Genomic DNA, 26,633 nt, shown 5'->3' on the forward strand with positions numbered 1-26,633 from the left:
TTTTATAATGGCAGGTAGATAGTCAATTATTTTAATTATTTATAACTTCATATTTGATTGGAAAAGTACCAAATTACAATTAGTTAAGCTTACCTGCTTTGGGCTCCCTGGTAAGGCAAAGCGGGTTTTTCAAATATTTGTAAAGTTTGATAATTAATAAATATTGGTTTTGAAGTAATGCAAAAATCACTTTTTATTTTGAAGTTCAATAACCGTGCTAGAAAATAAAACCGAAACGGTTGGAATAAAAATCCAAAAACTACAATTTTCGAGCGTTCTTCGAAAACCAACCCGCTTTGGGCCATCCTCCCCTACTTTGCAAATCTGAAAAAAAAAAAAACAAGTCTAAAAATATGTAAGAATAACAACGTTAAATTGCATAGTTTTTATACATGAATCAATAAAACATAATTTTGTTAAAAATTATAGAATCATTTAAAAAATAGCATTGTGGTAGCACAGATGCAGGAAACGTTTTCTGCTTTATTTTCACATTTTTTTTTTATTTCATTTCACTTTTACAGTATTGATTAAAACACATCCTTGATTTTCAAGAAGAAAATTTATTCAAACATAATACGTATGTTCATATAAAGTGTTCAAAATTTCCCAGCGAAATAATACAAGTGTTTCTCCTACATTTATTCTCAACATGCTACGACTAATTAGAGACGGGAACTTATAGCTTCCTCCAAAAAAACTTCGATGTGAAGAGACAATTTGGTGACACCTTGGGACAAAACATCTGCTTTATTCCAATTTTAAAGCATTCACCGAAAGAGGGTGTTTGTACCTTTCGCCATTGGTAAGAGACATACTCCACGCATGTCCAACTTCCCTGCACATCAAGTGCCTACGGGGAGAAAACCGATTTACAGATTTTGGTCGGCTAATTGCCGTATCTCAGAATTCTACTTTTTCACTTGTTGTTTTCAGTTGTTTCACTTGTTGTTAAGATTACATTTTAAAAATTATTCATGTAACAATTACGTCTGTTTACAATGAAGTTGCATGTAGCAAATTTATTACGTTTTACTCTGCATCACTGAAATTTTTTATTTGGTGCCTCCGACTTTTCTATAAAATTACTATATTAGGGATGCATCTATTAATCGGCAGTAATTGGTAATAGATCATAGTCGGCCACATATCCGATTGAGTGGCGGTGAAAAAATGTTTGATTCAAATTACTTTAAGTAACTTTGAGCAATAAACTATACGGAGTGAATGAATTTTTTAAAAAAATAAGTAGATATAATTGTTTAAAAAAATAATTAGGTGGTTGTGAAATAGTTATATGCATTTTCGTCTCGTTGGTTCCCCTTGACCGTCTTACACTTTTGTGATAATATTCCAATCCGAAGTTCTGTTCTTGTTTTCTATTTATTGTATTCACAGTTTACGACATATATTTTACAATTTGTTTTAAAAATTACCACTTTTGCATTCGGCGAATACGTTATTATTATTATTATTATTTGATGCTTTGATTTTCTTTAAAGAAAAGTTGATGATTTTAGCGGTATTGTTTCCAAATTGTCGGAGGAACCTTGCACTATGGTTTCAGTAGAATTCATAGCGCATGCTTAAAGATCAGAATCGGCGCAGAGCAGGTAAACTTTTTTTAGCGGAACGTTGGTAGTCGAGCTGTAAAAGCTCTTGCTTTGCGAGTCTGTGAGATTCGCGTTCTGAGTTCAGAACCCACTCAGATCATTTCCTTTCTTAGTGCAATAAAAATGTCTTGCTTGTATATTAAAATAAATAAATATTATACATAAAAATAATTGTTGTATATTGGTTGTTAAAAGCATAAACTTGATTAATCGTTCAAGAAAGTCAGATGAAAGCATAATTTTTGGCGAAGTGTAACCTTTCACGCAATTTCTCTGTAAGCATACAGAAAATGAGTGATAATTTTCGCTATAGTTACATTACTATAGTGCAACCTTCTACAAATGATGTGTAACCTTACACCAGCTATAACAGTTAAGTAACTGTAGAGTAGTGGAGACAGCTAAGCTTTCACCGATTTCTTTTTTTTTTTTTTTGGTAAAACCCAAGTGAATTCCTGGGGCATGTTGAAACACAGGTTCAACATGCCCACATAAAGTGTTCCAACATGCCTCATACTCTGTTTTAACGGTTATTTTAGGCCTAACACAAATGTGGCTTCATGCAAAGTCTTATATCAATTAAAAGCCTGATTTTCAAGAAATAGAAAAATTACAACTTCAGATGAATTTAATGTCATATTTCAAAATATGTAAATCAATATTTAAAGGAATGTAAAATATTTACTTACGGTGCTTTAAGTTATAAATCTGTATATCACCGAAAAGATTAAAAACTTTGGTACTGAAAACCGGGGCTGCAGAGTCGGAGTCGGAGTTTGGAGTAAAGAAGTCAGAGTCAAGAGTCAAATGTTTATATTTCAAGAGTCGGAGTCGGAGTTGGTCATTTCCCCCCAAAATTGGCGTCCCTGCAAGTGCTTGCGTTATTAGAGTCGGAGTCGAAATGATTTCGGGGTAAAGGAGTAAGAGTTGAATTCTTTAAAGTCCCAGAGTTGGAGTCGGAGCCGGAGTCAGTCATTTTCTCTAACTTTTCACAGTCCTGATGGAAACAAATTGTATAACAGCTGCTTTTACGACGCTTGACATAAATTTTTCCAGAATTTTCTGCTTTTCTTAAAATTACTACCCATTCAAATGTTCTTTAATGCCCCACCCTCCTCTTAGCTTATATTAAGATGATTTTAAGCTCTGCTCCGTACTACGCATTCATTACTTGTGATTACTTCATTCTACTAAAAGAAAAAGTACGTAAACATTGACAAAGGTCAGTGTTTTTATTTTCGAATTACAGTGAAACCTGTGTAAGTTGACCACTTGCGGTGCAGTACTTTGGTGGTCAACTTAGACAGGTGGTCAACTTATAAAGGGGATGATGTTTTTTTTTTCTTGTCATTTCTTGCACCATGTATTCATTTTTTGACTAATTGACACTTACTCTTTCCGTTTAACTCACTTTCATTGTTTAACATTACTTTGAAACAATAATTTAAAATGTTATTCAAATATTTTTAGAGGTTATTCTCTCAGAGTGACGTGTCATGTAAATTTAAAATTTCAGTAAATTGATCAAAAAAAAAATCATTGTTTATAAAAAGTTATAGGAGATTAATAGTTCCTAAAATTTCATAGCTAATCAAAAATAACAAATTTTTCGTTTATTTTTTTTCCTCATATACATTTAATACATTTATAACCATGATGATCTACTTTTCAACAAAATAACTCCTTATTGAAGTTTGGCGCACTTATTAGACACTAGTTTTGGAAATTCCACATATGTTAGCTAATTTTCTCTGGGTTCCTCCCTTTTCAATTAATTTTAATATTTCATACTTTTTATCAATCTCAAGTTCAACTAACTTTCTTTTTGAAGCCATTTTATGTAAAACACAAAGAGCAACAAGATGGACTCTCATAGTTCTAAAAGGCAGTTGGAAATGAAAATGTCCTATTTCTTAATCCCTTGCACCAGAAATACTGCTATGCAAGTAACTTTTATTATAACACAATTCCAGTGTTGCCACAAAATATTGTAACTGGAAAAAAATACTTTGTACTTTTCTACTGACACATGTTTTCATTGAACAGAGAGTAGAAAAGGTAATCTCAAATAGAACAACAAAAGAAAAACAAGTTTGGAGAATAAAAGGGTTCTTAGTAGTTTTCCAATGTGGTTAAACTTACAAGGAGGTTTAGTTATGCTGCTGTTTTATTTAGCTGGTAAAATGCTGGTCTGGCATCAAAAATATTCTTGGAAAGCTATAAAAAAAATAATAAAATAAAATAATTTGCTAAATTAAGTTTTAAAAAAAAAAGCCAAGTGGTCAACTTACAAAGGGTTTTTTACAATACTCCAAACCAAATTTGGGTTACATTAGTGGTCAAGATAGACAGGTGGTCAAGATAGAAAGGTGGTCAAGTTACAGAGGTTTTCCTTCATTATACAAGATAGGACTAATTCCGTTCCTGACAAAAGCGGTCAACATAGACAGGTGGTCAACTTACAAAGGTGGTCAACTTTACAGGTTTTACTGTATTTGCGTTTGAGCACTGATGCTAAAAACAAAATCGGACGTTATTAGTGCATTAGATTCTAAATATTTGACATCTTAATTACGAAAAAAATAAATAAATAAGTGAAGTAAAAGAAAGAAAAATAATTTGAATTATTAAATTTTGAATTCAAATTATGTTTTTCACGAGCTGCAACAGGACCAATTTATTGGAATTATAGTTTCTAGAAACGGCTCCGGTCCTCCCCCCCAAGCCTACCCCTCCTCTTGGGCGGTTACGTGTGTATAGTTGTGTATGTGTAGGCTTGTGTGTGTGCGTAAACCTGTGTGAATGCACATTGGCGTGTGTGTGTGTGACTGTGTATGTGTATGAGCGTGTATGTGTGTCAGTGTGTATGTGTATGAGCGTGTGTGTGCAGGACATGGACGGGACCGACCAGGAAAAACGGATTTCGGGGGATAGTGCTCAGGACCGGAGAAGCCGAGCCTGCAGAGGACGGTGTGGGGTTGAAAAGGAACCAAACATCAAGAACGGTAAAGTGAAAACAATTAGCAATCGTGATTGCTAAAAAAAAAAAAAAAAAAAAAAAAAAAAAAAAAAACTTTCTGCCAATCGTAAACACAATAAAACTTTTTAAAAACCATTTTTGCAGAGTAAGTGTTTGAAAGACGACCTACGATGGAGTTCGAGAAGAAAGAAAGATTCCATTTCAAGCATATTTGGCAACAAAGAGTGAAATTCTTTACCCAGAGGTGTCAAATCATTTCGAATGCAAATTCCATTTCTAAAGGAAACGAACGACTCTAGAATCGTTCTTCTACGTTTCATTCCATTGGGTTGGTATGGTGTTCGTCACATCCTCGTCCGTCCCATCCCCGGAAATATCCCATTCGCAAAAGCGACAAACGCCCTCCGTTTATTCTTCCTTAATGTGATTTAATTTGCAAGCCATTGACTGCAACATTAGTGAGCGCTTAACGACACAAAAATGGACTCCGGGCTCTTAAAGGAAGGGAGACGTTACTGAAGAAATCGTTCGCCATCTAAATAAACAAACTTCAAAACCCACTCCTTTTATATAATGTCCACCTCCTTCGTCCGACATTTTGGAGCTCACCGCGTGTTGAAGAATTAAGATGGAAAAATCGGAATATATATGTATATATATAACAGAAACAACGAATTTCTTTTAACGCATGATAGTTCGTAAAAAATAAAAAAAGGCTCTGAAATTTATTAGCTATACCAAAATTCAGTAGGAAAAAGTCAGTTTTTTCAGTATAAGTGATTTTTTTTAATTCCTTCTATTAGTTCACACTCTTCCAATATGGGTTTGCATATCTAAAAAAATGTTTGTAAAAATAAAAAATAAAAACAAATAAATATCTTATTCTAATTTTCAATCGTTAATGAAGTGCTTTTTATTCATCGACTCAAGCTGAAATAGTTTATTTTAAAGTTGTAGTGGAATGCTACTTGATGTTAGTACAGTTTTTCAAATATTAATTAATCAATTTAACTTAATAACTTCAATTGTATAACACCTAGCCATTTTTACAAACTATTAACCACCAATTAATATTAGTTTAGGTGTTTTATATATATATATATATATATATATATATATATATATATATATATATATATATATATATATATATATATATATATATATATATATATATATATATATATATATATATATATATATATATATATATATATATATATATATATATATAGTTTAGGTATACACACAAGAGTCACCGAAATAAAATTTCTCTTGTTAACCTAAGTAGGAATGGACTTAAAAAAAAATTAAGTAGGTTTCGATTTCTTTTCCATCGTTTCAATTTGAATAACTTTAATTTTGTTTTAACAAATCGTTAAAACAGTGGTGAGAAATATAGCTTAAAAATATTTCAAGTCATTCTTTGTTTTACCATCTAGGCCGACAGAAACATAGGAATTTAAATGGATTTTTATAAATTTTGAGTAAAACACGTGCAAAGTTCAAACCATAGGTAGACTTTTCTTGAAAAGTTTTTCTACATCTTGCTGCATAGCAGCATTAATCAGGGCTATTAATACCTTCTCTTACCCAAAAACAGATGAGACTTTCTTCTACATCTATACTCTAGTTATTTCCAAATTTTCAATTTTCACCACATCCTTTTGCTTTCAGGTGCTTCGGTTTCAATACTTATGATTTCACCCAAGCAAAAGTATCGCGAAGTGATCAGTATGTTATTGATCAAGTTTTGATTAAACGTAGCAAGTTTGTAATCATTTCTTCATTTAATGATGTGACCAATAAAAAAGATTCTACGTCTTTCAACGAAATCAAATATTTCTAGATTTTATCAACAATCTGCAAGAACTCTTTGCTGGGGCTAACATTCAAAGTATATTATCTTTTATCATCTTTCAAATGACTGTTAAAACATTGTTTGCTCTAACCAGATTCTCCATTCTGACCCCATCTGCATATGAGCGTATAACACTATAAACAATGTTGGTGGTGAAACCCCAGAAATATAAGTACGTATAATTTAATGCTGTACTATGACCATACTTAATTTCATTTTTAATCTTTATGTCTGGGCAAACCTATAACTTGAATAAATATAAATAATACGGGAAGTTTATGTACTGAAGATCTGTGGTGTGAGTCGTACTCTGCATTCAGTGTTGCTAAGATTTTTTAAAGTTTTTTCTACTACACGAATTTATTTTCGTGTATGGAGCTCATATGAGAGAGCCCAACACTTCGGTTTTAACCTGAGAAATAAGGGAAATAATTGCAAAACAAATCCCTACGGATAAAAGAAGGATTTTGAGATTTTTTTATATATTTTAAGGGGCAATATTCCCATGGGGTTTCCCAATCTGCTACAAATGATGATGCTTTTGAACTTTTTCCTCATTTAACCCCTCAGAAGAATGTTAATAGTTATTATAATGCTCTCTTCCCCTTCAAAAAAAAATCAATGGCTATGAAACTGTCAAAAACTGGACAAAATGAGGGGCTACATTTTCATAGGAGAAGGGGGTTGATGGGGGAAAACGGTGGATTCAGGGGGTCATTTTATAAAAGAATCATCAAAAAATGGTGTCATAGGCATTTTGAAGGGGGGTTTCTCCCAGCGAAGTATCATCATAACGATTTTCCAGATTTCATTGTCCCCCGATACCTTCGTTGGGTGTTTTGAAAGTCAGGGTCTTCCGTTACACTGATTACTGAAAAAGTTAAAGGCACAAAAAGCTAAGATAGTCGCTTATTTTTTTTTTTTTTTATATAATTTTTTTTGTCCGCCAACATTTTTACGTAATCGAGACCCAATTAAAAAAATTTTGGACAGTCGGCTATACACATTTACCTCCTTGAACATCACAATTCACTGAAAGTTCAACCGTAGACCTTTTAGGTCATAGCATATGCTACAGAGCAGGATATACCATGTAGAAACCAAACAGAAAATTAGATAGCAAAAAACAGCTGTCGTGATGTTAAAAGCCATATTGATATACGTAGTAATTTTAAATAACATCTGTATTTTGGGGGGTTCTTGTTGAGGTAGGGCCTACCAAGCCGGGCCTCATTGGCTGAATGGTAAATCATGCTCTGTACACATGGTTAAATCAATTTTTTTCTTCAACTTATCGAAATTGCATTATGGCAAATTGAACATCCCTTATTATTCGTGAACGAAGTAGGCAAGGAAATTTTCTTTCCTGGATGTTGAAACTAGTTCTCAACGATGAGTGCATCATATTGATTGAGTAATTTTATGATGCTTTGCTTTGGATGCCAATTGCTCAGCTTAATGGAAAACAATGAGGAAACCTGGTTTAGTTGCTCCTGAAGGTTTTTTTTTCAGCATGAACCTAAATAAATTTCCCTTCAAACTACTTGGAAGTAAATAATTATTTAGAAATGATTAATTATATAACGTCTGTAATGCAAGAGAGGCTGGTTAATGACGGTCATAGTGAGATATCACGGTCTACAATCTCATAATGTTTTCTGGTGACTATAGTAGATTGATCCATGATAGTATCTCGAAAAAGAAACAGGAAGTTCAAATGATATAAATTTTGGAGAAAGGGCATACTATAACAAGTTACTGGGTTTGATATTAAAAGAAAGATGCTATCCGAATTTCTGGACTAAAATGGCGGCTTCCACTACTTAAAATTTCGAAAATAACTGCTTTTATCCCGTCGGCGATTTGCAGCAGACGTTGCCAATATTCGAAGCGAAAAAATGGCATCAAAATGGATGCTGGCGAAGAAGAAGATACGGAATCGCTATTATGGACTCAAATGGCCGTAGGGGGTGGGTCGAAGGGGGGGAGGAGGGTAGGGTTAATGGCGCGTGAAAATGGCGTCATTAAGTGAATTCTGATCACCGGCAAACAGCAGGAATTCTTCTGAACCGTCCCAATTTAGGTTCCCTAATGTGCGGAATCGCGTGTTTCTCCGCGGGCGATGGAAGAGCTCACTTTACTGTGCCTGTGCTGCAATGAATGGTGCGGGGGGAGAGAGGGCGGTTGTGTGGGTGAAGCACTTATGTGGCATCTCCTTCATCGCATTTTTTTGCCTTGTGAGGCAGGGCTTTGTTTTGGTGTGCTTTTATGGTCGGGGCGTCAAGACGTGTGACCCGATTTACTAAATGATTATTTCATTTCTTGGGAGTTGAGAGTTTGCTATTTGGTAGATGGAAATTCCTGAGCACTTACTAGGAGAAATAACGGCCTCACGACCGAATGGAATTTTCATAGTATGGCTATTGGGTAGTTTTATCATTTATTGAAATATTCTCATCAGTCTTATCTTGATTCATAACTCTTTGTTCTTGTGTTAATAAAGGTTAGAAATTGGAAAAGGTTTCGAGTTAGTATTATAGGAAAAATAAATCACACATAAAATCCAAACATTCAAACAATTTTTTCAAAAAGCAATACATTTAAAAATATTGCTTAAGCTTAACTTTTGTAGCTGTCAATGATACTGGTATGAAAAAGCATAGAAACAGTTACTAATTATCGTTAAACTGAGTTGTGAAAGAAAAAATTCCTCAGAACGGTTAAAAGCTGTTTCAACAACCGAAGTTAACTGATATCTTTGTGTTTTTCTCAACCATCCCTGCTACAAATCTAAAATTGCTGTTAGAAAAGAAAATTACAGTAAACAACTTAACTTATAGAGCAACTGAAAATTATCTTTACAGTCAAAACTGCACACTGTGAATGGTTTGACTTAAGATGTTGCAGTGAAACCTGTGTAAGTTGACCACTTGCGGTGCACTATTTTAGTGGTCAATTTAAACAGGTGGTCAAGTTATAGAGGTTGAATTATGTGATATAGATCTAATTGTGTGTCTGAAAATAGCGGTCAACTTAGACAGGTGGTCAACTTACAAGGGTGGTCAACTTTAGACTTTACTGTACCATTATTTTAAGTTCTTTAGACTCTTTGTATTATCGCTCATTAGTTCTCTGTTTGCAAGAAAACTTTTTTCTTGTCCTTTTCATGTCTTGCTTCCGAAAATAATTCCAAATCATGTTTTACGTTAGCAGACATTTCTTCAGCTGACGTATTTCTTTGTCTCAGTTCAGATACAGCTATAAACATATTTACCTGTAAAAAGCTGCGTTATGTCGATTCAGAGACACATTCGTATTAAATAGGTTCGTATCAGGTACTTACTGATTGAGTAAACATTCAGAACTGTAATCGCAAACTGTTTGTAAAAGCGGTTATCTTTATTTCTGCAAAAATGATCAAAGTCTATCAAACATTGTTAATGCCTTGTTTCAGTATCATAAACACAGCCGCAAACATAGTACATGGCCATAAAATGCTGCGGTATGTCAATTTAAACTCATGTTTGTTGATTGATTCGCTATCAGGTAAGTCCCATACTGATTAGTAACTTTTTTGCACGCATACTCTCTGAGTAGAGAAAACCAATTTACAGATTAAGTAAGCCTGTTCACAATTCAGGACTACAACCGCAAACTGCTTGTAAACGTTGTTTTCTTTATTCGTATAAAAATGATCACGGTCTATCAAGCATTATTAAATACTTGTTTCAACTACACAGATACAGCCATAAACATATATAACTGTAAAAAGCTGCCTTATATCAATTTTAAAGCATGTTCCTTAATAGATTCGCTATCAGGTACGTTCCATGCTGATGAGTAACTTTTCTGCACACATACTCTCTGCATGGAGAAAACCAATTTACAGATTAAGTAAATGTTCACATTTCAGGACTACAATCGTAAACTGCTAGTGAACGTTGTTTTCTTTACTTGTATCATAATGATAACGGTCTATCAAGCATTATTAAATAGTTGTTTCCAATACACAGATGCAGCCATAAACACATAATATAGCTGTAAAAAGCTGCCTTATGTCAATTTCAAAGAATGTTCCTTAATAGATTCTCTAGCAGGTACGTTCCATACTGGTAAGTAACTTTTCTGCACACATACTCTCTGCGTGGAGAAAACCAATTTACAGATTAAGTAAACCTGTTTACATTTCAGGACTAATCGCAAACTGCTTGTAAACGTTGTTTTCTTTATTTGTATAAAAATGATCACGGTCTATCAAGCATTATTAAATACTTGTTTCATTATGTGCTCAAATTTTAAAGCATGTTCGTTAATAAAGGGTGACCCAAAATTAACGCAAGAGTTGAATTTGCCACCATTTTTGCAGTATATTGTTGGTAACCCTGAAATGAGAACAATTTGACAACTGAGAGTTTAGGGTTAGTAAAAATAGAGACTTTGACTTTAAATAACTCCATAAGAACAAATCTAATGGTGTTAAATGATACGACGTATGGGGTCAATTGTGATCATTGAAACGAGAGAGTACACGACCAGGAAATGTCTCATGCAGTAATTGAATTGCTTCACTGGTATGTGGCACTGTCTTGAGGAAACCACATATTGACCACATCAATAGAATCCAATTTTGACAGAAAGAACTGTGCTATCATGTCGCGATATCGAACACCAGTAACAGTTGCTGCTTGACGGGTGTCAATTTTCTAGTTTTTAAAATAATTTTCAATAATGAAAACACGTTGTTGTATCATATAACATTCCATTTTTACTAACCCTAAACTCTCAGCTGTAAAATGTTTTTTTTTAAGCTTTCCAACAATTTACTGCAAAATATGACGGAAAAAACAAATTTTGCGTTAATTTTGGGACACCATTTAGTTCGTTATCAGGTACGTTAATCACTTAAGGGTAATTATTTTGCACATATATATTCTATGCGCGAAGAAAACCAATTTACATATTAAGTAGAAAAGATTTACGTTTCGCAACTGTGATCGCAAACTGTTGGTAAGCGTGGTGTTCTTTATTTGTACAAGAGTGTTCAAGGACTATCAAACATTGTTAATGTCTTGCTTTAGTTACATAAAAGCAGCCATTAACATAGCAGTAAAAAGTTGCGTTATGTCAATTTAAAGGCATGTTTGTTATTTCTTTCGTTTTCAGGTTCGTTCCATGCTGATGGGTATCTTTTTTGCACGCATACTCTATGAGTGGAGAAAACCAATTCCCAGATTTAGTAGAGACGGTTCTCATTTCAGAACTGTATTCGTATATTGTTTGTAAAAGCAGTTTTCTTTATTTGTACAAGAATGATCAAGGTCTATCAGATACTAATAATGCCTTGCTTCACTTACATAAAAATATCCATAAGTGTTCGTTGGTTGATTCGTATACGTTCTAAATAGGGTAACTTATTAATGTAACTTATTTGCGCTTCTACTCTATGCGTAGAGAAAACCAATTTACAGATTCAGTAACTTCGCATTTCAGAGCTGTAATCGCAAACTGTTTGTAATTGTGGTCTTCTTTATTTTTAACAAGAACGATGAAAAAAATTATCCGACGCTTTAAACTTCTCTAAATCTTCTTCAGAAATCTGTGAAATTGTCTGACTGCAGAATATAATGAAGGGATGGGAAATTTTTTATGCAAATAAGAACAATAATAAAAATAAATAAAAAATATTTATTCAAAATTTCTCCGCCAGAGGACATTTTTAACGAATTATACATTTAGCATACATTTACGACAATTTTAAAAATATCTTGCAGCAAAACATGTTCAACATGACGGCTCTCCTTTTCAACTTCCACCTGGATTTATAAATTTGCATGTTCTAGCCTTGATCGCAGTATACTTCATGCCATCAGTAGCTTTGATCTCAGGCATTTGAACCTGTCGAAAAAGTGTTTTCAAAATCAAAAAGAGTGCTTAGCAGGAGACTTATGAGATGTTTCAAATACCCCTTACACTCTAAAAAATTTCCGTAAATTTAGGCGCATTGGCCATAAAATTATACGGTAAGTGCCCTTCTTCGAGGAAACAGGGCAGTGACCATAATTGTAAAAAAACTACAGTAAATTTAAGTTGCGTTGACCGTAAAATTACGGGGCAGTCGTCCAGTCCCTTAATCTGTGCAGAATACGGTCATTCCCCGTAATATGCTAGCTGATAAAGATCACGTGTCGTTGTCACGTGTTTCTACGCAAAGAAGCGGGAAGGAGAAAAATCAAGATGGATGGCCTGTTTGTGTTGAACGAATGTTGTCTTCCAACTAGAGTCCCTTCCAACAACTAAACCTTTTAAATATGTAATGTATGATATAAGTCCCACAATATCTGAACCAAATATACGTATTGGAGAGTAGGGACTCTGACATACAGGCTCTCATCTAAGTATTGCGCCTAGGCATCGAAAGAAAGATGTTGTCTTCATGCGTGCTGCATCGCCATGTGATTCCAATGTCTGGATTCAAAATATTAAGTAAGTGGTTTTTTTTCTATACTATTGTTTAAGTGTAATTTTAATCCACTGTTCTTTTTTTATTAGCTATTTTGATAACAATAATTTGTGAGCATTGATTGATGGCGAGTACCGAAGCGTCGCTGTAACGTTGAAATTTAGCATTGATATTGATTGTATCAAGACTTACTTACACATAGTACAATGCATGCAAACGTGATGCAATATAAACGCACAAATGAATATCATATTATGCTCCGTGTGTTTTAATTTCCATAGTTTCATTCAAAAATTTCTGCAGTATTTTTCTAAATTAATGTGATTAATTAAAGATGTTGTGCATGAGGACAAAATGAATTATTTACTAATTCTCTGCATGCTTTATATTCCTGGTTTTAAATAACCATGATCAATGACTAATAGGAATTGGTTACATTTTTTAGATTGTTTTTAATGAACTCAAATGTTACATTTAAACCAATGAAATAAAACATAGGTACGTAGTTGAAAATAAATTGCTTTAGGCTACCTATTAACGACAGATTCGTTTTTAGTACAAAATATAAATAATGACATCATTGTTTTCATTAGTTTCACAGCTATAAATGTTTAAAACATGTTTCATACATTTTTTTTTTGTAGCTAAATCTTTAAACAGTTATTCATACAATTATTATAAACCAAAAATAATGTGATGAAACATGTATTTCTTATCAACTTTCAACACTTAATTTATTACTGAATTGTTTCTGGTTCAATGTGCCTAAACTTATAAATTAAATGTAAATTTCTATAATAATACTATGTTTTACTATAACTTACAACTATTCATAACTTAAAATATAATATTTTGTATAATAATTACTGTAAGAAGAATGTTCACATCATTAACTGCTGTATTGTCTGAATCGCAGCTTTCTATGAAATTGAAGCAGTTTTCAATTTGCTCAATCTGAGCGGACGAGAAGCCATGTCTTTCTAGTAGGAAATTTAGGCTGTGTTTGCATAGGTGTGTATAGGTTTTTTTTGGGGGGAGGGGGGAGGAGGTGATTAAAGTGGTGAGATTGTGCTATTGAAATTTACTGTGGGTATGCCTTTTTCAGAGAGTCGTTCATGTGACTTATAAAATCAAATAACTTTTTATTGGGGGTTGCATAGCCAGGATTTCATTTCTTTAAGGGTCTAATATACAGAATACAGAGTGGTTCAAACGGGGTGACCCCCCTCCCCCATCGTATATTCAGTGTTATGTTCGTTACGCAGTCACTTTACAGTCTTGAAAGTAGTAAAAATCGGCAGAGCACCATCTATGTCGTAACACAGAGGAATTCTGCTCCATGTTATTGCAGATGTTTTGCTGGGTTCGGAGCAGAATTTTAAACGCAATGTTCTAAACGCCCAAATTAAGTGGAATATGGTGCAGAATTCAGCTGTGTTGCAACATGGATCTTGTTCAACTGAAGTTCTTAAGACTTCAAAGTAACTGTTAAGCCCAGCTCGATAAATTTTTGCCCCCTTGCAAAAACTCAGTGGGTCCTCTCCTAGACCAGCAGTGTATATTGTTTACGTAAATAAGTCTCAGTACTAGTTTTTTTTTTCTTTTTCCCTCAATTTCTTGGGCCGTGGATCTCTTAAGGATGTGTCCCCCCCCCCCCCCCCCGAACTGTAGGTACTCAGATCGGAGCCTGAACTTTACAGCAAACATTCAACCATAGTAAAATTAAAAAAGGGTTACTCCCGCTTTCGGACCACTCTGTGTATTATACAGTGAAGCACAGTTTATAAGTTTCTTTTGTATACGTTTTTATCATTTATACATTTTTAAAATTAGTCACTGGTGAGTTCAATACATAATAACGAATACCTATTATACTTTTTTCATTTAATAGGCTTGTTTCATGCAGTACTTTCAAAAACGTATAAATCGTGCTTACTTCAAGTTTTCTTATATACGACTAATGAAATTATATGCGAAACACAAATATTTTCATTTTTGAATTTTCTTGGTCATTTCAATTTGGGTCTAGATCCATGAACGCTCCCCCTGGTTGTACTGCTGTTTTTTGAAGTGTTTCCTTCAAATAGTGTTATAATCGAATGTTTGTTGTCAAAGGCGCGTTTCATATTATTCTTTTGAATGATTTGGTTCTGGTATGAATGTTTTTGACTGGAATGTGTTTTAATCATAATGGCAGGTTTATAGGAGTCATGGTTGCAGGTCCTTGAAGTGGGGGAGGGGCAATGGTGGATCCACAGAGGGAGCAATTGGGGTGATCCCCCCCCCCCCCCGAATTCACAAACCTAAATTTACCTTTGCAAATTTAAATTTGTAAATTCGAAAAATTTCCGGAAAAGGTCTCCAAACCCCCCCCCCCCCAAACTCATCACAAAAAATCGCCAACTGTATTTTTACGACTTTAGTTCCAAAATTTTTTCAGGGGAGAGTCCTCAACCCCCTCTCTCCAATGTCATCAAAGATCGCCAAAATTTTTGAATTTTTCGATCTTCAATTTCGAAAAACTACCCGAAATCGAAAACGTTTTCGAAAATGTCGTTCATTCAAACTTTACGGGGTTCTTGAATCAGAAAGGAATGGGCCGTTACTGTTGATCCTTCTGTTCTGCTTTTGAATTTATGCTTTGTCTTATGTGTGTACGGTTATAAAACTATTTCAACGGTGTAGTTATTTAGTAGTACTTAATACATTCTAAACTACTGGGCTTATACATTTTTCTTTTTAGTTTTTTTGGTTTTTACGCAGTCGGGTTTTTTGTTTTTATTTAATAATTTTTTATTTAATCTGGAGTTTTTTTATATAAATGATGCATAATCATACCTACCATTTTTTATTTTGTTCCATATACTTAGTTGAATTTTCTTTCACCCAGACAATCCTTGCTTTAAAGTTTGATCCAGTTTGCACAATTGGATGAAAAATAACTTCTGGATCAAGAAGTGTTTCATCGGAATTTATTTAGAGGTATGTATTAATATTTTATTTTAAGAAATGTTTTTCTAAACTCTATTGAGCGACGATCAGTTTCTTTGCTCTTAAACTAACAATTTTAATTTTTCTACTTGTTACTTGTATTCAGTGCTTTTATTTCTGGTCGCTGTTGTATTTAAATGTTATCGATATGAAATAATAAAATTTTATAATAAATTTAAAAGAATATAAAATGTTCAGTATAATTGTGCCACAGAGTGATGTCCGATGAACTGGACACGAAAACAGAACTCTTCATTTTGTAATCTTAGGTAGTCTATTTGTATTGTATAGGTATGAGAACACGTCCTATTTGTATTGTATTGTATAGACAGGACGCCCATATGCAAAGTTGCAGGGGGGGGGGGGGGCTCAAATATTTTCCCTGTGGTTTAGCTATATGTTTTCCCCATGGAAACTGATTTCAGGACAGATTAGAGTCATTAAAATTTGACATTTTTAATAACTTATTCATTAATGGCTGGAGGAATGTTTTTACATTTTTGCAAGGAAAAAAGTACTAAAAGCAAGGAAATTCTAATTTCAAGGGGGGGCTCTAGCCCCCCTTCACCCCTATATGGGCCCCCTTGCCTTATACGTATATAAACTACTGTATTTCGGATTGGCAACATGTGCTACAACCAAGGATACTTGGGCAGCTTTCAACAGTTAAAATCTCAACCCTGGCTGTCCCACTGCATACCCATCCATGCTCGTCATTGGGGGGGGGGGGATTTCCCCCCTCCCTTTCTTCCAAGAAAAAAAGATGAGCATGGCTAGGGTACGCACGGGCGCTGCCAGTTAGGAGGTTTTAGGGGCTCAATTCCTCCCAGAATCCTTGGTTTTAACCCCATTGCCGATCCTAATGCCTAACGCATTCACAGTAGTTAAAATGCCGGGCCTGATCCTACTTACGACAAAAGAAGTGCATTAGCCATCTTTTGTGGTACAACTTATAAATGATGAAAAGGTTGATATCAGGGGGTTAGATACTGCTATTTTAGGGCTGGTCATGCTGAAGAATATTTTTAAGGTGCATAAAAAATTCTGAAAATACTTGGGTGTCAATTAAAGCAATAACTTATCCAGAAATAAAGCACCTTGTGGGACATAAACAATACTAATTAATTTTAAAAGCAATGAAAGGAAGTTGTATTCCAGATTTTTACTTTAAAAAATATTAAGTGAATTTAAAAAAAAAAAATAAATTGTTTGCAGGTTATTTGGCCGAGTACTCCAATTGTTTGCAGGTTATTCATTAAGTATATTTGAGCACAAAGTGATTGGATAATAATGTCGGCAGAGAATTATGACCCTCACCTTGTATCCATCGTTGCATGTAAGATGCACAGATTTCCATATTTATTTTGAAAATACAGTCAAACCTTATTAAAACTAACTCCAAGGGACCTTTATAATCTATTGGCCTTCACCTTAGTTTATCTTATCCAAATATCAATCATTAACAATCAAAAGGACAGGGATCACAAATGTAGTTTATCTTAGCAGAAATTCATTTTAAGCGTGTTCAAAATAGTATGATATGTTTGATATTTTGTTTTCCAATTGCGATGTTTGCAATCTAAGAATTATATTAATCATATCAGTAACACTCATTTACTATTGAAAAGAACCAAAAGTAGACTGCTAATAAAATTAACTGTAAGGGTGTCTTTTTTAGGAATGTCCTTCATTGAGGCACCGTCTTTTAAGGGATGAGCCTCCACTATTGTGGAACAGATACCTTTGTGTTTTTTAAATGATTGTTTTTTTAGTGTTTTAATTAAATAGTGTTATAAAAGAATGTTTGTTGTCTTTAGTGTTTTAATTAAATAGTGTTATGACGAGAAACGTTTCACAAATTGATTTTTTCTGCTTAGTGTTTCATACCTAAGAAGTCCAATGGCACTTTGTGCCTCCTCATTGCAGATTTGAGTTTAATTCCCCGTTGGGCACAGTTGATTCGACCTTTCATCCCATAAGTGGGTCAATAAAATGAGTACCAAGCATGCTTGGAAACTAAACACTGGAGGTTCCACGTTCGGCTGACCACCTTACTAGAACACCTGCCTTTGCACCCCACAGCCCTCTGTCATGAAGATTGATATGGGCACGGTGGGATTGCCTCTAATTTTGCGCCACTGAGTTTAGTTTCATACTTATGACTTATAAGCGGTAAAAAAAAAAATGTTTATGTGGCGTAAGATATAAAAGAAAGTGAAAAGCTACGAAACTTAAATGTAACATCTGAATGTTTTCTCTTGCACTAAAATCACCTTAAATGAGTCATTCTTCAAAACGTAACTTTTCTGTCACATGCCTTTTACAGTAAAAAATTTTAGGAACAATTCATTTAACAATGATTTTTAATTTCATCAAAAATATATCGATTTAAACCTGCCACCAATTTTTGAATAATAAGTTTTATTTTAGTTTATTTTTGGTTCACAACGTGTGAATTTCATTTCCGTGGCATGTCACACACCTTGTGTGGCTGTTTATGTTGCTTAATAACTTAATTAAAAGTATATACTTATTTATTAATTATTCCTTTCACAAGTGCCTCAAATGATAATTGTTTAAGTATATTTAACTTTTTAATATTGTGGTTTAGTTCATTTTAGTAGTATTTTACATGTATTTGAAACTACTAATTAAACCATACTTTAATTAAGAGAACTTAATATTATATTCCCACTAATCATTAAAATAGCTGATTGATTGCACAATTAACAAAACTACTACTTTGATATTAAATTGGCCTCAATTTTTAAATACTAAAAGTTTTTTTTTCTTTTTTTTAAAAAAATTTCTACGAACAAGGGATTATTTTATTTTTTATTTATGCGTAAAATAATTAAAACTTAGCTGGGCCATTGTTTATGGTTACTTCTAGTAGGTAACACTTTCATGTAAGAACGGGAAAAAAAAAGGAAACAAAAGGTTTCGAGATTGAAAAATATTTGCATTCAAAAGTTACGTTTTCTGAAGAATTACCCAAATGTGATAATATTAGTAAATAACAGGTTGGAAGTTTGTACTAGAGTACTATACATTCATTGTATAAAAATTGTTTGCCTACTAATTGTCAACTATTTATGTTATTTACTATTCAATTGCTGACTAAATATTAAGGTATTCAGCCAAACCAAGTATTCGGTTTTGTGTGCCAAATAGCCATCAGTATACCAAAAATCAACTGCATACTCAATGTATCCCTAATTTAAATGATGAGCTTTTTCAAAGTTGGTGGGTATGCATGTTAAAACCCAGTGTGCATGTGTAGTTGAAAACATTGTCCTACTATTGATTGCAGTAATTTAGTGTAGTTGAGTAGTACTTAGGATGATTACTGAGTACTCGACCCAAGTTCTTGCTACTGGGTCAAGTACCGAATATAGATCTTTTTTTAACGATCAACTGACATACACAAGGGAAAATTTTCACTTATTGGAACATCTATATGGATCTTGAGCATGAAATAAGTTTTCAGTTAAAAAGGAAATCCAAAAAGATTTAAAGTTTAAAATTTAAAACTAGTTTTTTCTGAATGTATGGAGGAAAAAATTGAAATTGATTTAAAAAACTTAATTTTTCCATGACAGTTCTTTCAAGCATTAAAAATTGGTTAGTCATACATTGGTTAGCTTATTTGTACTTAAAAATTTTTTGACCAATAAATTTGCTATCTCTTATTTTGGGGTAAAGGAGTTGAAGATTCCCGGAGTTTCTTTTTCCTTCCAACAATGCAACATGTTTTCTGTCTTTACTTTTCTTTTCGAACTTGGAAAAAAAATACAAATATTAAACCAGTACAAATGCATCCTTTAGGACTGGACTCGGACTCCGATATTATTCCCATAGCGAACAAAAGTGGTTTTATTCAAATATGTTTTATGTTTTTATTTATAAAATTTGTTTAAAAGTTTTATTTATGTATGGGAAAATGAATGAAAATTTATCTAATAAAATAGTTTATTTTTATTTATCCCTTGTGGCCCCCCTTAGCCCCTCTATTAGAAAATCTGCTACCATGCTTATGTATGGGGTCCAAAAGCTTAGATGCTTATGCTCTGAAAAAAGGTGTTTTCAATATCTGTTTATCATACTGTAGATGTCTGTCGGGAAATAGCCCAGTATTGGCACTAAAAATGCCAAAATGTTTTTTCCCTGAAATTTCCCCTTATGCTTGTACTACAGTTGCAGGTTTCCCCCGAGATCTTTGCAAGACTCCAAAGTGCTTTATGTTTAATTATATCTCTTAATGATCATCATTATTGTTTATGTTTTCAATTGATTTTCTTTCTTTTTTTGAAATTGATGTTCACTAAATATTCATAACCTCATTTTGTTTTCTTTTCAAAACAGACCACATATTTTGAATTGATGTCGGAAAAATGCTTTTCTTTGTCATTCGTTTGATTTGATGAAACAAATTTTTCGATATTTACATGTTGACCAGCTTTTATGCATTAAGCTTAAGATTTATACATTTTAGCAGTTACGATGTCTTTTGATCTAGCCTTAATTTTTTGTTTAATTTTATTATAGCTTATATTTCTATGTATGCATGTGCTTTTTCCTAGGATTCCTGGAAATTATGTAAAAATCCTTTGAACATCATATTAGGGAGGAAAACCTTATGAAACCAGGGAAAGGGGTGAAAAAAAAATAGGGTGCTTTAAAATGCTTTATTTTGATTTTCACTATTTAGTAGAGACGTACCGAGTACTCGGTAACTACTCCGTACTCGGCCTACTCGGCCAATTTGCCGAGTACTCGGTACTCGGCCAAATTCTGATCAGATACTCGGCCAATACCGAGTAGTTGCAAAAAATTGAATATTGTCCAAGACAGATACTAAAATTTATAAAAAAAGAGCAAGCATTATATTCTGCAATCATTTACAATTAAAATTTATAAGTCAAATTTAAATTTTGAGAATAATGAAGTTTGTAATGCTTCAATGGAATAAATCTTTATTTTAATGTCCCCAAAGTTAATAAAACTTATTTATTAAAAATTACGCAAGAAATGTAAGTATAGAAAATATGGAATTTTTATATTAAAAATGGATTTTTGCTACAAACAAAAATTAGTTATAAAAAATGTAAAAATACCTTTGCTTAAAAAATAAAACAACCTTAAAAGTACAGTGCAGGAACTCTGCAGACACGTGTTTTGGCATTACAAGGAATTCCTTTTTCAATGCACAAAATGGGGGCTCGTAGATTTAAAGGCATTCGACAAAAGTCGTATTTTTTTGTTGAATGTCTTTACATTCTTTAGCTCACATGTTATGCACTGAAAAAGACGTTCCTTGTAACGGGGGGGGGGGGGGGGCAGAAACACGCGTCTGGAGTGTTCCTGCACATTTGTTTTATCTGCTTTTAAAAATTATTTATGTTTGGCAGATTAGAACTATAATTGATCTATTGATCTACACGTATACAGTGAAACCCTTCCTAACGGACACCCCTCAAAGGCGGACACCCCTCTTATGCGGACAATTTTTAATTCCCCAATTCCAATGCAAATAACATTATTAAACCCCTGTCCTGCGGACACCTCTATATTTCAGAAAAAAAATTTGTCCTGTTAGTGTCCGTTTTAGAGGGATTTTACTGTAATTTGTTTTAATTCCAACTTGATTAATCATACCTTTTATTTATTTATTTTTAATTAAAAAATTTTTTTTTTGTAAAATTTTTGACACGAACAAAATTGTATATATATAATGCGTAATTAAATTTCAGCAGGAATTTAGTTTTAAAAACTATTATATGGACAAGGAGGTTTATACTACTATTCCAATAAGTTCAAAATTCATCACATGTGTGTCAGTGGTTCTTCTTAAAACATAATTGGTACTTGAAACTCTGCCGAGTACTCGGTACTCGGCCGAGTAATAAAAGGCCGAGTACTCGGTACTCGGCTACTAGGCCAAAGTGCTACTCGGTACGTCTCTACTATTTAGTGAGAATGCTGCTCTGCTTTAAATGTGTGAAAAATAAATCATTCTTAATTTTCCTTATGGTGATTTCTTTTTAGGGCAATATTTTGGATAAGTTACTGAACTAAAGGATCCAAAAGGAAGAAAGATTTGGAAAAAGTGATTCAACCAAGTTTTGAAAAATTTGACCATAATTTCTCTTCTGAAAAAGTTTATTTGTAATTATGTTGTTATTTAACTTGTAATTAGTGTAAAATAAACCTTTTTGATGTTTTAAACTCTTTGTTTTCATTGTTGACACTTCTGGATATTGTCTCTTCTTATTTCTTATGTAGACATGCTCACATATTTTTTTGGTAATAATTTTTGAGCTAAAATTCTTTCTCTCGATAAAATTGTTTTCGAGATGCTTACCTTTAATGGATACTTATGGTGTTTAAAAATTAATTTATCCACAAGTTTATGCTAGCTAGTAAAAAATGCAGTCTATTTTTGAAGTCGACTGCACAAGTTTTTAATTTATGTATAATTTAATTAATTTATAACTTTTTAAATATGAAGTATAAATATGTTTTTTAATAATTTATATAACTTTTTTGAATGTTCTATGTTCTTTGAATGAACGAGGTTAGCAAACAAGTAAAGGCAATGGACGAACCATTAAAAAAACACTAGTTGCCAATATTGGTAACATGTGTTTTAGCGATGAAACAAATTATTGTGTATGTAAGCATTTTACATAAAATATTAAGTGTTGTATTTTACTATAATCCATACAGTAAAAAAGCTTTACTGAATTTGTTTTTTGTTTGTTTTTTTTTTTTCAGTTAAATTTCCCTTATTTCACGGGATTTTTTCCATATTTCTTTTTATACTTCTCTCTCTTAAACATGCATTCTCATTTTTAGAGATCATTTAATAGAATATTTATAATTCTGGCAACTGGGGTCCTCAAACTGCATTACTAACAGTGTTAGCCTATTTTACGTATTTATTGAATTGTAAAAATGACTTGCATTTTATTGTGTTCTTAAAACTTTTATTCATAACTTGGTTCTTATATGACAATAAACTAAGTTTTAAAGCACCTAATAATTTATGGGCAATGACGATAAAGAATGACATTTTTTTATGAACATCATGTTAATTTACAGGAGGCAGTGACCATAGAAAAGTTTTATGAGCATAACGCCAATTTACGGGCAGTGATCCTAGAAAATGAATTATAGCTTTTACGGAAGTAATATCAATTTACGGGCAATAAGCGTAGAGAATAAATTCTAGCTTTTACGGGAGCAATATCAATTTACGGGCAATAGGCCTAGAAAATAAATTTTAGCTTTTACGGGAGCAATATCAATTTACGGTCAATGGGCGTAGAAAACAAATTCTAGCTTTTACGGGCATATAGTCAATGTACGGGCAGTGGCCGTAGAAAGAGGAATATAATTTTTACGGGCACATTGTCAATTTACGGTCACTCCCCTTTTATTTTACGGGGAGGAAATTACGGGCAAACCTATTATTTTCACGGTCATGAAAGATTACGGGCAGAATATTATTTTTACGGGCAGTGACCGGACCATTTTCTGCCGGTCACTGACCGTATTCTAACGGTGAAATTTCTTACAGTGTAGACAAAAGTTCCGTGGATTGAGGTCTGGAGATCGGGAGGGGGGAGGAGTGCAAAGCCAGAAAGTGGCGGCTGATAACACAACCTTCTGTGAAAGGAATTTTGTGAATGTCTTCAACATGAAGGCTAACATGTGAAGGAACTGTATCTCGTAAAGGTAATGAAACAAATGTTGAAATCTGAATTGTTAAGCAACTTTGAGTGGACACTTCGTTTAAAAATGCACTCTGGTGGCAAAAGTTAATTTTTTTTTTTAAATTATTCGCTCAAAATTTTATCCCTTATATATATTCAACGCGAAATTTCTTCAATTCGTTTGAAATAGTTTCAACTGGAGGCAACTTTAAGGTAGGATTGTTTAATTACAGCCACAATGTACATAACCTCATACAAGCTCTGTCAGAGAATAGTTGTTAAACATTCTGACAAACAGTGTTCATCCTCGTAGAGATAACGAACACTACGTTTACAAACAATTAGCAATTACAGCTTTAAAAAACATCTTTTCACTTTCAAAAATTAAATTTAATTATCACCTAAACAGAGTGCTCGCACTAAAATATAAAAGTCTGTAAAAACCTACTTCGAAAAATTGCGCTGTACGGCATGGACTGTTGGGTATTAGTTAATTTGGAGATAATTTAAAAAATGTTCCAAGATTAAATTAGCAGGAATAATTTTCAAATCAGTACAGAATGGTTGATTGTGACAACTTATTTTCGCCACATCTGCATCTTATTTTTTATGCCAACTTGGCGATATGTTGCTAAAATAGCAAAAAAGTCTTGGAGGTCAAAAGTTGTGTGATACATCACCAAGTGAAGGCCTCTTTATGATATGACATTACTCTAGGCTGCATTTAAAAAAAAATCGATTTTCCAAACACACACACACGCAAAAAAAAAAGTATGATTCTTATAAAACTACTCAGCATTCATTCGAGGTTAAACAAAATGTAAACTTTCCGGTTGAAATTTAAGTGAAAAGATTTTCGTGATTACAATACTTCCTTTACTTTGCAAAAAAAGGTAAAAGTGCAAACTCGAATATTCAAAAGACGAAAGGTTTTAGCATATAGGGGAGGGTGGCCCAAACGCTCAAAAATTGTAGTTTTTGTACTTTTATCGCAACAGTTTTGGTATTATTTCCATCAGGGCTCTTAAACTTCAAAATAAAAAGTGATTTTTGTATTATTTCAAACCCTATATTTATTTATTATCAAACTTTACAAACATTTGAAAAATCCGCTTTGTCCTACTCGGTAGCTTTCAAACAAATATAAAGTTATAAATAATCAAAATAGTTGACTAGCTACCTGCCATTATAAAATAAAATATATAAAACAGTTGTACTTATCCAATTTAAAGTCAGCACATTTGTTTATAAAACATAAAGAACTAACTGATTAAATTAATAGATTTATCATCCTAAAAAGTAACTTTTAAAATCTATACCTATCCTATTGAAATAAAAAATCTAAGTCAGCACACGAGTCAAGAAATTATAAATAAATATATGATTAAATCCTATATCCGCTTTGCCTGAAGGTACGTCTTTTATTTCAATAATTATAACCTTAAATTTAAAAAAGAAACAAACAAAATGATTATCATAGTTTGCAGGTGGATAGTGTCAGAATAACGTAATATTATTGGCAATTTAAAAAAAAAGCTGGTCTTCGACTAATCAGAAGTTACAAAACATTTTTTTTTTAGAAATGTATCATTTTCTTAAAATTTAAGCCTGGTTGCGCCATGCCGCTTCACTGCTGCTTTGCTGGGACTGACTCGGGGGTGTTCATTTAAACACAACATACGTATACATCGCCATTTCCACACCAGAAGGAGGGGAGGCATACGAAGGTCTACCCGCTTTGGGCCATCCTCACCTAAGCTGTTTCCTGGAGTCACTGGAAACGCTGCGATTTTTCAACGTTTGAGTTCCTTGGTCGTATTTAAGCATTTTTTCTCATTACGTAATAGAACGTAACATACAGAAACTTTAAATGCGGGTAAATTGTTTAAACTTTTTAAAGACAGGTCTTAATCCATCGAAACATTTAGCTGTTCTTGAAGGCCAACTCTTTTCATACAGATGCTGGGAACTTAAACGATAGGCTAGAGATTTTATTACGCCTAGTTGTTTAGGATCATGGTCAAAGACTTCTGTTTCAATTCACTGGTAAACCAGACGACAAAATTTCACTCGAAAATCTCTCCATCTCGGCATTTATTGGCTCGGCAACTAGTTCCATTAACTTCTAGACTTTGCATTAACGATGACAGACAAAACAGCAACTGTTTTTAAAGTCTTCTAAATAAGAACTCCAGGAGCTCTTCTTCAACGTCTACAAGTGACGCCTTCAGGCTTTTGTTTCGAGCAACGTGTTTTGTGTGACTGCAGATGTCAGCTCGCGGCTGATGGATCATATGTTCACCCTCTCCTCAGCTAAAAAGAGTTGGAGAGGAAAAAAGGGAATACCATTAAAAGAGCATTTATCAAAGGGATGCATCGTTGCGTGCCGAAAGCCAAAACATACATCTTTCACACCTTGATGAGCAGGCGGACTCGGTCATCCATCAACCAATGACGTCATGGTGAGTGACGTCGGGACGCACCAATCACGGCCGTACCCTCGCCCGAAATTAAGTTACCGCATTCTGTATGCCCCTCTGCCTCCGGATGCGTAAGTGAATTAAGAGCTCATCACCAGGGAGAGCCAGGGGGAGGGTGGACATTGATAAATAATGAAGTCCGTTCGCAATTAAATTCCGAGGAATATGGCGGAAAGAGTTGGACGCTTCGGTTAAAAATGAATCCATTGGCGAGTTGGAGACCACACGCAGAATATCTGCTTCCGTGATTTTCGTCGTCGTAATCTTGGGGAATATAGGAGTCGCAATATCCCTGGAAGCTTTCGAGTGGACCCCATCTGCAGAAACATTTCAGGCTGATCATGCTTCGTTTTCAATGCAGCCCGTTTTAATTTCGTTCTCGCTCTCCAAGGAAACGACGTGCCTTGAGAGTGGTTGGTCCGAAAGATGATTGATTAATCGTCTGCTGCTTTCATAGTGCATATTTTCTGCGCAGGTCTACATTTTATAGGCTTATTAGACATTTTCCTTTAAAATGAGTTTCATTTCAG

This window comes from Uloborus diversus, chromosome 1, assembly GCF_026930045.1.
Source record: "Uloborus diversus isolate 005 chromosome 1, Udiv.v.3.1, whole genome shotgun sequence".
NCBI classification, from domain to species: Eukaryota; Metazoa; Arthropoda; class Arachnida; order Araneae; family Uloboridae; genus Uloborus; species Uloborus diversus.